This window comes from Phocoena sinus, chromosome 10 (genome assembly GCF_008692025.1).
Source record: "Phocoena sinus isolate mPhoSin1 chromosome 10, mPhoSin1.pri, whole genome shotgun sequence".
NCBI lineage: Eukaryota > Metazoa > Chordata > Mammalia > Artiodactyla > Phocoenidae > Phocoena > Phocoena sinus.
This window is the reverse complement of record NC_045772.1, coordinates 52,480,671-52,492,920: the sequence shown is the minus strand read 5'-3', so window position 1 is coordinate 52,492,920 and position 12,250 is coordinate 52,480,671. Positions and strand designations below refer to the sequence as shown.

The 12,250-nt window shown below is 46.8% G+C and overlaps 1 protein-coding gene across 10 annotated transcripts in view; it reads left to right on the top strand.

Annotated features, from left to right (window-relative positions):
* Window positions 1-12,250, top strand: part of RASSF3 (Ras association domain family member 3) — a 108,873-nt gene that overhangs the window by 51,314 nt on the left and 45,309 nt on the right. The gene's annotated exons all lie outside the window — the stretch shown is intronic.

The window sequence follows — 12,250 nt, the reverse complement described above, 5'->3', positions numbered from 1 at the left end:
CCCTGCACTAACTGTGTGTTCGTGGGCCCATGAATTCTTCTAAACCTCCATTTTCCTATTTGCAAAATAGGGATAAGAGTGATTCCCCATCACAAGTTATTTTAAGAATTGTGAGTCAGGTGTGAAGGGTGTGGTGCGGGATCTGGACCTGGGGGATGCAGCTGCTTTCAGCCCCTCCCAGGGATTTGGCTTGGCTAATTCTGCCCGTCCAGTTTTGGAAGAAGAGCAGAAAGGAAAGGGAAGCAGAATGGGGGAGGTGTATTGAGCAGAGTGTGAAGTTCTCAAAGTGTTTGTTTCAGCACCGTCTGGGCCGGGATTGAGCCCCCTGGCTGGGGTCAGTGAGGTGGGAGGCGTGGCCCAGGGGCGCCAGGCCCCTTGGGTGGTCACCTGGTGGGGGGCGGGGGTCTGCCTCCCTAGTCTCTCTTCTGGCGTGTCTGTGGGTGTCTCCTGACTCACCCCAAGCCTCTGACTCTGATGGAAGACTCCACCGAAAGTCTTCTCCTGAAGTCTTCCGTGTTTCTCACCCCATCCACAGCGAAGCAGGAGGGCAAGAAGGGATTTCTGTAGAAAAGAGTATCTTTAGCAGTTACTTGTGTGACGCTCTTCAAGGCACTGATCCCCCTGATTTCTGTATGAATTGCTCTGACTTATCTTTTAATTACTCCAGAGTCCTGTCACCTCCTTGGTAGGAAGGAGGAAGGTGATTCCTCAGATAAAACCCACACCCGGGACAGCTGAGGTAGAGCTGAATCTGTAAATGTTCTTTGTGTGCCCATTTTCTGCACAGATCATGGTCCTTCTGAGAGTGGAGCGCATCACGTATTGCCTATGAAGAATACATGGGTACCGAAGAATGAGTCCTCGTACACTTGGTACTTCAGCCATGCCTTTTAAGGGCTATGAACAGACTTAATCAGAAGAGCCATCTGGAGTGCAGTGTGGAGTGCGGTGGGGAGGAGAATTCAGGACGAGGCTGTGGATTGAATTAATGGGAGCAAGAGTGATATAAAACAGCTTAACTCCTCATGGGCCCCTTCAGACTTTCACCTTTGCCTATTAAAATAAAATGTTCATGGTCTGGACACGTGGCTTGGAAGGACTGCCGATTCTCTCCCTACTCCTGTGGTGCTATCTCGGCACCTCAGTTGGTATGAGAGCGAGCTGTACAGGTGTGTTTGGACTAGTGCATTAGTAGGGCTGCACTGAGTAAGAATTGAAGATTTACAAATCCAGGCCTTAGAGGAGCTGGATATGATTGTCTCCCTGGACGTTGTCAACCTGAACAAGTTGTTGTCATCTACGTTTTTAAACTCTGTGTCACCTGAAAATGGAGAATCTAAGTTGCTTTTAAGTCTCCTTTTATTCTGTGGTGGCAACTTTTTAAAAAGAAATTTATTTATTTTTGGCTGCGTTGGGTCTTTGTCGCTGTGCGGGGGTGAGCGGGGGCTACTCTTCGTTGTGGTGCACGGGCTTCTCATTGCGGTGGCTTCTCGTTGCGGAGCACAGGCTCTAGACACGTGGGCTTCGGTAGTTGTGGCACGTGGGCCCAGGAGTTGTGGCTCGTGGGCTCTAGAGCGCAGGCTTAGTAGTTGTGACTCAAGGGCTCTGTTGCTTCACGGCATGTGGGATCTTCCCGGACCAGGGCTTGAACCCGTGTCCTCTGCATTGGCAGGCGGATGCTTAACCACTGCACCACCAGGGAAGTCCTGTGGTGGCAACTTAGACTCCGTATTATAATTGGCAAGGAAGAAGACACCAAGCTTGCTCCTGATAGTTTTTCTTGGAGTGCTGGTCTACAGACATTTCTTACTTGCTTGAGGCTCTCCGTCCTCTGTTCAGATTCGGTTGCAGCTGGCAGGGGGATGACTCCTTTGGTCTGCAAGCCTCTGCGCTTCAGTCTCGGATCCCTGCTGTCGTGGAGCTGGAGCCTGCTGAGTCCCCCAGATGGGCTCCGCCCGCCTCCTCCCTGGCTGCTGCAGTGTTCCTTCACACTTCCTGTCTGGCTTCCTTCCAGACGAGCCTGCTCACTTCCTTTCTCTGGAACCTCCCCTTATTGCCAAGGTTCCAAGGTTTCACCAGGGATGTGGTGGTCACCAGACCTGACCTCAACACCCTGACCTTTGAAAGAGCCTCTCTTGTCCCTGGGGTAACCTGATTTGGGGAGCTGTGGCTCATAATTGCTGCCAAAGGAAATGGACGGCTGCTGGGTGACCCGCAGAGCCTTGAGCAGTAACGCGGGTCTTAATCTAAAATTTAGGGCGGGCGTTATGTCACTGCCCGACATTGTAGTGCCAGTCTCCCCTCCCTCCTGGTTTCTCAGCCATCTCTTATATGTATTTTTCCCATTAATTTTCCTACTGCCCAGTGGACTTTGTAAGTACTTGATTAGGGTGGTGTTGTAGATGGTACAGAATCTTAGAAAACTTACTGCTGAAAGGGACCATAATCCAATGCTCTCTTAATCAAGGAAACTGAGTTTTTGAGGCCATGCCTTCCTTTGGAAACCTGAGTCTCTTCTTACCGAGATCTCAGAGAGGGGGGCCACAGGGGGGTGGGGGCAGGGGCAGGAGTGCTGGCTCACCTCAGGCCACATTCTTTTTCTAATTATCCAGCGGGATTTGGATGTGCTTGGCTCTGAGGCCTTTCGTAATCTTTCCTTTCTCTGTTGCCTAGAATTTAAAGAAACTTAAGCCAGTTGTGAAATGTATCACCTTTCAGAAATGAATAGCATCTTAATTGACTCCCTTTGAAAACATGTCAAACTGGGATTTTTAAGTTGGAGTGTAATCTGGTATGCCTTGAGGTTGGGACCTCCAGCTGGGGCACGCTGGGGAGACTGGTCCACCTCCAAGTTTGTTTTCTGGCTCCAAACAAATGAGTGGCTGTTTGACGATTGGCACGCGACCCGGTTTTAAAAGTACAACCATATAGGGTATGGCAGACTGGTAACTGGGGGGTTTACAAAGTGAGGTCATGGAAGGCCCAGATGAAACGCTTTTAATGTGTATCACAACTGCAATTAATCTTATTAACATGCTGGGCCTCGGCCTGCTCTCCTGCCCTGGGTGTGCAGGGGTATCCGAGGGGCATGCTTTGAAGGACTCTCTTCTTTGATGGTGCAGATGGATAGCAGAAGCGTATCAGACTTTGTATCTGGTACCATAAAGGCCTTTTGTGTGCCCGTGCAGATGCATTCAGTTTTGAGAAGGAAACAAAACGATGCAGATCGATAAGATATACAAAAGAGGACGGGTTTTAAATGCAGTCTTGTAGCTGTGGGCTCTGGGACCAGACAGAATCAGGTGAAATGGGATAGAGCTCCCTCTTAGGTTCCCAGCATCCAGCTCGTTCCAGTTCTGGGAGTGAAAGATTTAAAAACATGACTTGTTGGGAGGCAAGAGTAAACACAGGAAACAGCAAACCATAAAAGGTGCTGCGATGCTAAGTCTGAATTGATGGGGTAGCGCAGGGGTTTCTGAGGCTGCTGTGGTTAGGATGGCTTCCTGGGTGGGGTGGCCTTGTGACCCTTGGGAGGGTCACAAGGTGAGGGGGACCCTTGGGGGGGGCAGCACATGGTACTCTTGGAGGAGAGATAAATGGGCCGAGTGGTAGGGCGGTGCAGTGGTAAGGCTAAGGCTGGGAGAATTTAAAGGCAATAGATGGCACACTTTGATCTTTCCATCTCTCTCTTTCACAAGTGCATGTAAGAGAAGGCTAGTACAGTACTGTGTCCTTATAAGGCTGCTGCCCAGTTGTTTTTGCGGCCCATTTTTTTTTTTTAGAAGTCCTCTAAAATACCCATCTAGACTCCCTTCTGACGTTCTCTTTGTTGTTTAACAAGTAGCCTTGCGGACAGAGAGGTTGTTTAAAATTGTTGGGTTCAACAGATGTGGTTTGGGTATGCTAATATATTCTAATGAATACAGAATCTACTCACTAAGTGAATAATTGATGAGAAAAGAAATATCTGTACCTGTATAATGTACCCGTTTGCTCATAATTAATTAATGTCACACTTAAAACATTATTAAAGGTCTGTTCTCTTCAGGTTTCCTTGCTGTGTGCACCCTATGCGGCTTTCTCACCTGCAGGACTTCTCAGAGCCTTTAGCATTTTAAAGTGCATTGGGAATCAGTGCAGTGGGAGGTAGTGGAGGAGAAGGGGGGCAGCCCTTTCTGTCCACAGGACATCTTGGAGGATTAGCGGTCCATGGGGCACCCTGCTGTTTGACAGTGTTGTGTGCATTGCCCTTGCCCTTTTAGCTGCCCTCCAGTTGTCTGTTTACTTTTCCTACCCCAAGATAACAGTGATGCATATCTTGAGCCAGGGAGGGTGGGGGGCTGTTACATCCCTCCCTTCCTTTTTCTTTGCTATTAGAGCAGCAAACGTCTTAGATGGCTGCATAGAAGGGTTGCCTACAAGCTAAATTTGGGCAAGACGAGTCCCCGAATCCTCATATAAATGGAAATAGAGTCCTAGCTCTATATCCTGCCATTAAAAAAAAAAAAAGAAATAAAGAAAGAAAGAAAAAATCTTCCCATGTGGCAGGGGGAACAACCTGAGAGAGGCCAGGATGAATCAGCATGCCGTGGCCGGGCACCAAGATAAGCGTGACTTTAGGCGTGGCCCTCGTCCTGCGATCAGCCCTGGTGTGGTGAGAACGCAGCAGCAAGCAGCAAGCTGTTCTTTTAAGGTCAAGAACAGCAACAAGTGTCTGGTTCTTTCCTTCAGGAATAGACTCTTCCTTGCTCTAGAACAGTTGTCTTTTTACTGTAACATATTATTTTTACTTTGCTTTCTTATGGCTTTTCCTCCCTAGTTGTTCACGTACACCTGTGCACATTACGGTACAGCTTCACACTGTCCACTGGAGTCCCACAAGCTGCGTGGGGCTATGTACACTTCAATTATTTAAAATGAAATAAAATTTAAAACTCAGTTCCTCATTTCAAATGTTCAGATACCACGTGTGGCTGGTAACTGTTCTTTTTTGGACAAGGTAGATATAGAATGTTTCCATCATAGCAGATAATGCTGGTGGATGGCACTGATGTATATCAGCCATACCGACCCTTGTCTGGGAAAACTTTTCTGGGTCCCCATATCACCTCTGGCTACTTTTTTTAAAGTTGTTTTTTTGTTCTGTTTTAGCATTTTAATGTGCTTCTGATTTTTTTTCTTGGCTGCACCGTGCGGCATGTGGAACTTCCTGGACCAGGGATCGACCCTACGCCCCCTGTAGTGGAAGCATGGAGTCTTAACCACTGGACCACCAAGGAAGTCCACCTCTGCCTACTTTAACATCTTAGAGCTTGTGGTACCACAAGTGAGGAATGTCTGACAGACATCAACTGTAAATGCGAAGCTGTCCCCCGTGGCCTTTCTTGGCATATTCATCAGGGTTGAGCAAGACATGCTCCCAGCTTAAAAAACCCTCTTGGGGCTTTGCAAGCTTAGCTCTGTGTGACAGCCCTTCCTGTATTCATCACAGGGTTTTTCCACTTTGCTCACCTAAAGGACATCTCAGGACAGTGTTTTCCTGCTAATCACACTTTAAAATCTAGTTCAGGGGCTTCCCTGGTGGCGCAGTGGTTGAGAGTCCGCCTGCCGATGCAGGGGACACGGGTTCGTGCCCCGGTGTGGGAGGATCCCACATGCCGCGGAGCGGCTGGGCCCGTGAGCCATGGCCACTGAGCCTGCGCGTCCGGAGCCTGTTGCTCCGCAACGGGAGAAGCCACAACAGTGAGAGGCCCGCGTACCGCCAAAAAAAAAAAAAAAAAAATCTAGTTCAGGAGCATCTAACCTGACTTGTTGAAATTTTCTTTTGAGCCCCCCAAACGGCTTGCTCACTAGTTCCTGAAAATCACTGCTTGCATACTGTGCTTATGTGCAAACCTGCTTTGATTTGCTTGTAGGTCCCTCCCTGATTGCAGTAGAAGGATCTCTCCCAGAGGAGATTTTTCTGTTTTGTTTAGGTACATGATACTTGGTTTGATGTCTTTGTTGGAACAGGGCCTGGAAGAAAGACATGTGAAGGAGTCATTACCTAGACTCCATTCCATTTGAGCTATCCCTGAATTCCATTTGCAGCAGGGCTGACTGGTCCAGGGAAGTGTGGTCTTAAGGATGAAAGGTGCTTGGTGTTTTATTCCGTACACAATAAAAGGCTGGTGTTTGTTCTATCTGTAATTGCACTGGGTACCCCAGTCTGTTTGGGACATGAGTAGGTGACTGCCTGTTTCTACAACTGGAGAGAAGATGAAAAGTAGGAATTCATGAGTTTGGAATGGAGCCTCACTTAGAGAAGGCACCTGTTGACTTGGTAAGTTTACCCTTCTCCGCTGACGCAGGCTGGACCCCAAACCTGGCCAGGAGTCAGAGCTGCTCCCCATGAGAGCGGCAGGACCCACCAGTGGGGAGGTGATGACACTCTTATTGTCTGTCATGCTCCTGTCACGGGCACAGTGCATATATTGTCCTCCACTCAGTCAGGGAATCTGTGCTATTTGCATTTTTTAAAAAGGGTCAGTAGTTCTATTTTTTAAAGAGGTCTATGATGCAAACAAAACAACCCGACACATGCCAGGGGGTGAGGCAGAGAGTAAGACAAACTTGACTAGACTGTGAACCAAGAAAAGGCAGAAAAGCAGGGATCCACAGTGGTCTCTCCTGGCTTTATGTGCTTGGTACAGAGATGGGCACCAGTAGGCAGGCAATAAATAGTTGTTGATAATAAATGAGTTCTATTTTCATGACAGTTCTATAAAGTCCATATTGCTTTTCACATTCTAAAGAGATAAGAAAACTGAGACTCAGAGAGGTTAAATAACTTGCCTATGGTCACACAGCCAGAACGTGGCAGAGCTGTGATTCAGACCTAAGTATGCCTAAGCCGTAGACCACATACCTTCACCAGGCTCAAACAAAGGGGGAGGTAGGGCCATATTCACCTTCTCGCTCTCCCTCTTTCTCTCACACATAGTTACTCTCAGATGCTTTATATTTGTTAGGTTTATTTTTATTGTTGCATTTTTAACTTAAATTATTTTATGCTGCATTTTATATAGTCCTGTCTGTCAATTATATCTCAATAAAACTGGAAGGAAAAAACCTTAATTTTGATACTATTTCAAAATTACAGAAAAGTTAGCAAGAAGGGTATACACAGTGTCCAGACCCTTTGTCCAAGTTTGTAGGGGTCTGTATATTCTTGGACAATCTTGATTCGCGATCTGCTCTAGCCTAGGGCGGGGCCACACTGCCTGGGATTCCTGTGTGTCTGCGAGGTAGGGCGTGTCCTTTATGAAAGGTCACCGGTGTAAAAACAGTGACGTGACCCCACCCAGGAACTGAGGCAAACCCTAGAGCAGCCATCCAGGGCTTGCTTGCTAGATGTAAACATGAGAGACGAGTCTAGGGTTTATAATTTTGCATGGAAGAACTCTCCCTCTGAGAAACTGGAGGGTTTGGGGAATGTAAAAGAAAAGTGGCTTATAAAAAAGATGACTTGTAACTTCCCCAACACTCTCAGGCGTGGCATCATACCCTCCTCGGCTGCCAAGAACAATAATGGATGCATTCACAGACGCATGCGCCCATGCCATTTCCTCTCCTCGCCATACAATTGAAGATGAACGTCTGTGCTCCGCTGTCTCTGTTCCATGCCCACCACACGGGTTTTTTTTTAAACCCTCTGCTTCTTGATTTCACTTCTGTACGCATTGTACCTACTTCCTCCCTTCTAGGTTCCGTCCTGCTCTGCGAAGATAGCCGTATCCCCAAAGGCACTGTGTTTGGAGGACAGGCAGGATTCTTCCCTGTGTGAGAGGAAGAGGTGGCGGGTCTCTTTTAAAGGGGCAAACTATCCGGACGTTTTCCAGATCAGGAGACTTTCTCCAGTTCTGACACTAAAAGAAACCAGTGTCCTCCGCTCCAGGGCCTGAGCTTGCGACTCCTGTGCCTTTCCCTCTGCTGCCAGACTCCTTCACTCAGAGGAACTGTGCTTAGTTATCTTGGAAGCCTCTTTTCTTTGACATTCCTCACTCATACTCCACCTGTGCTGGACCGGAAGTGCCATGAGGGCAGAGGTGGTGTCTGACATCCCCATGCAGAGCAAGGCCTGGCACACAGCTTCTGCTCAGCAAATATTTGCTGAATGAATAGGCCTTGATCTGTGGCCTTGGTGTACAGTTGCTCCCTCAGTTGACTTAAATATACAAGATCACAGTGACTTCCTTGGCGGTCCAGTGGTTAGGAGTCTGCCCTCCCACTGTAGGGGGCACGGGTTCGATCCCCGGTCGGGGAACTAAAATCCCACAAGTTGCGGGGTGCGGTAAAAACAAACAAGATCACAGAAGAGAGTGTAGATCTTAGAAGTTCTCATCACAAGAAAAAAAAAATTATGTATGGTGATGAGTGTTAACTTACTGTGGTGATCGTTTTTATATACATATAAAATTACACTGTACACCTGAAACAAATACAATGTTATATGTCAATTATATCTCAATTGAAAAAAGAAGACAACTAATTTCTCATCAGAAATAATGCAAGCAACTCTTTTCCTGTTGTGACTCAAGGCCAAAAAAAAATACAGTGGTGATTGTTTTCTAATGTGTAAGAATGTTGAATCATTATGTTGTATACCTGAAACTAATATAATATTGTAAGTCAGTTATACTTCGATGAAAAAAATACAGGATCATAGCCTTTTAGGTTTTAGCTGCTTCTCTGGGATTTGCTTTCCAGTTGATCTCACTTTTAATAGTGAGATTTTTAGCTTTGGAAGGGACCTTTGGGTCCACCTGTTTTCTGTCGTTGCCTCCTACAGTTTCTTGGGTTTTTAATCTCTGATGAAGGTCTTAGAGTGGTTATACAAGCATGTCTCAGTTATCTGTACTTGGATGACCCAGAGCAAGTTTCTCTTCCCAGACTGGCTTGCTCCTTTGACTTTGCTCAAGCTTCTGGGAAGGCTGACTTGAGGAGGCCTCAGGGTCATGCTAAGTCCGGTAGCATCAGCAAAACCTGTGATTAAGAACTCACCAGGGCGTCCCTGGTGGCGCAGTGGTTGAGAGTCCGCCTGCCGATGCAGGGGACGTGGGTTAGTGCCCCGGTCCAGGAGGATCCCACATGCCGCGGAGCGGCTGGGCCCGTGAGCCATGGCCGCTGAGCCTGCGCGTCCGGAGCCTGCGCTCCGCAACGGGAGAGGCCACAACAGTGAGAGGCCCGCGTACCGCAGAAAAAAAAAAGAACTCACCAAAATGGGGCAGTTCCCTGGTGGTCTCATGGTTAGGATTTGGTGCTTTCACCGCTGTGGCCTGGGTTCAGTCCCTGGTTGGGGAACTGAGATCCTGAAAGCCTCGTGGCATGGCCAAAAGAAAAAAAAAAAAAGAGGCAAGTAAATTGAACAGACATTTAAAAACAAAAAACTGACCAAGATAACTTGACCACCCTGCCCTTTGCTCTTAATCACTCCTATCACCCCTTCTCCGTCTCTTCATTCTTAGACTTCTTCCTTCTTCTTTAAGTAGTAAGCCCCTAGGGTGTATCTGTGCTATGATATTCATGTAATTTGCTGTTTTATATATTTTTAATGGTGAGCCTTTGGTTTCCTCGATTCCTTGAGTGGAACCATCTTGTCCCATTGGTCACACTGGGGAAGCAGATCTCTGCAAGCAGGAAGCACCTTGGAGATGTCTACTCCAGTCCCTTTATTTGATAGGAAATGAGGGAGCAGATGCAGACAGGTTAGTAGCCCAGGGAACAGGATTAGTCAGTGACAGACCCGGACTAGGCCCAGGTCTGGCTGGAATGCGGCACTTTCCCAGCACCCTTTGCCCTACCATCATCACATCCCACCCCCATGAAATGGAAAATCTCTTACTGTATACTTTTTTTTGGTCTTAAAAAATTTTTTTTGTTTTATAATTATTTTCTTTTTTTTAATTGAAATGTAGTTGACTTACTATGTTTCAGGTGTACAGCAAAGGATTCAGTTTTATATATCTATAGATATATCTATCTATCTATATATTTTAATTTATTTTCCTTTTTTTTTTTTTGGCTGCATCGGGTCTTAGTTGCGGGACACGGGATCTTTGTTGAGGCTTGTGGGATCTTTTCGTTACGGCACGTGATCTGCTTGGGCTTCTCTCTAGTTATGGCACGCGGGTGGGCTTCTCTCTAGTTGTGGTGTGCGGGTTTTCTCTGGTTGTGGTGCACAGGCTCCAGCATGCGTGGGCTCTGTGGGTTGCAGCACGCGGGCTCTCTCATTGAGGCGCGTGGGTTTAGTTACCCCACAGCATGTGGGATCTTAGTTCTGCGACACGGGATCGAACCCGCGTCCCCTGCATTGGAAGGCGGATTCTTTACCACTGGACCACCAGGGAAGTCCCCAGATACATATATTCTTTTTCAGGTTCTTTTCCATTATAAATTGTTAGAAGATATTGAATATAGTTCCCTGTGCTATACAGTAGGTCCTTGTTGTTTATCTATTTTATATATAGTAGTGTGTATCTCTTAATCCCAAATTCCTAATATCCCTCCCCCCTCTTACAGTATACTTTTTAGGATATGCTTTGAAGAGTCTTTGGACAGTTCATAGTGAAAAATGAATGTTGAAACAGAGACTGTCTCGTTTTCTACTTTAGCTATGGCCTGTAGCTGCCTAATTGTGGATTGGAAGGGGCAGGGCCAGCAGAGAAATGTGGGAGACACGTTGGAGATAGTCATTGAAGCTTCTGAAAAGTTATTTTAATCTACGGCTTTTTCTCCCCCTAACCACTGACACCAAAAATAAGACTGCATTGGGGTTTTACATTGGTAGATAGGGTGCTCCCAAGGGACTTCGAGGCTTGCTCCTGAAGCTGGGCCGTGACCATGCTGTCCCCCCAACACTGACCCCTCAGTCCACACTAGGACAGGTCTGGAATCGAAAAGTTACTGAGATGACTTGGAGTCAGCACACCCCTCTCGGGGTCTCAAATCCAGGAACTTGAGAGCTGAATGGATTTTATACCCTTTAAAGCTCTCCTGCAGTTTCTGTCGTGGCCGTTCCGTGTGTATCTATCACGGTAGCTCACAGTGCGTAGGTGGGAGCAAACACCTGCTTGGATAATCTCCAGCTGTGAGGTTGGGGTGATTATCTGGCTGGAAGAGAGGTACCTTTTTAAAGGTTTTATTTTGGGGGAGAAATCATCCGATCTTATTGTTCTTCCTCTCTGTCCTGAAGATTGTTAGGACCCTTCATCTTTTTTGAGTTGCTTCTCAGGTTTGAATCTGATTATGCAGGCTTTCCTTTACGTTTTCAAACACCCACACGGGAATGGTGGAGATCTATTCGATTTAGTGGAAATAACATAGAGGACCTGGATTAAAATTGAGCTTGGTCTCTTAACCAGTTGGGTTGTCCCCGGCAAGCCACTTGACCTCTGTGAGTCTCAGTGCCCCTGTCTGTAACAAGGAGATGCTAATTAGTGAGGATTAAATGGGGATCCCATATGGAAGTACTTGGAGTTACTGAGGGTTGGTGGGCTTTGGAATCAGGTTTTTCAGGTAAGCTCCAGCCCTTGTGCAGAGCAGTTAAATTTTTGTTAGTAGGTTGATTTACTTCTTAGAACTTGATCTCATCTAGTAAAAATGCCGGCTTGGTTAAGTTGTTGGGAGAAATAAATGCAGTATAAGTCAGGTGCCTGGTATACTGGGCTTCATGGGGCCAACAGATTCTGGAGTGTGGCCATCAGTGATTGCATATTAGCCATCGCATGATGTCATGCACTGGTTGAGCTCTTTAGACAAAAACAGTTAGTGAATGTTTCACAGTGATGAAAGGATTTCACTGAAATCTTCCCCTCCAGAGTGCGGGGGGGCGGGGGGGGGAGGCAAGGGTGGGGTGAGGCTGGGAGGGGCAGGGGTTGAGAGTGGGTGGGTCCAGGAAGTCTGGTTACTTGTATCTTGGCATGAGGATTTGTTTGGAAGATTAAAGGACCTTCTTGGTAGTTGTATAGAATTTGACAGGTCAGTGATTAGTGCCAGCTTAACACTTATTAACTACCATACTTTTTGCTGGTAAAGATTGTAAAGCTATAAAGATCATAAAGTTCATAGGATTTGTGTGTGTGTGTGTGTGTGTGTGTGTGTGTGTGTGTGTCAAGGTAAAGTGCTCCGTAGTTGTTGTTATATGGAATGTGAAAAGAATCCTGGCTTATCTGCATTTTTTTCTGTGATTGCTCATGTGTGACTTGGCTTA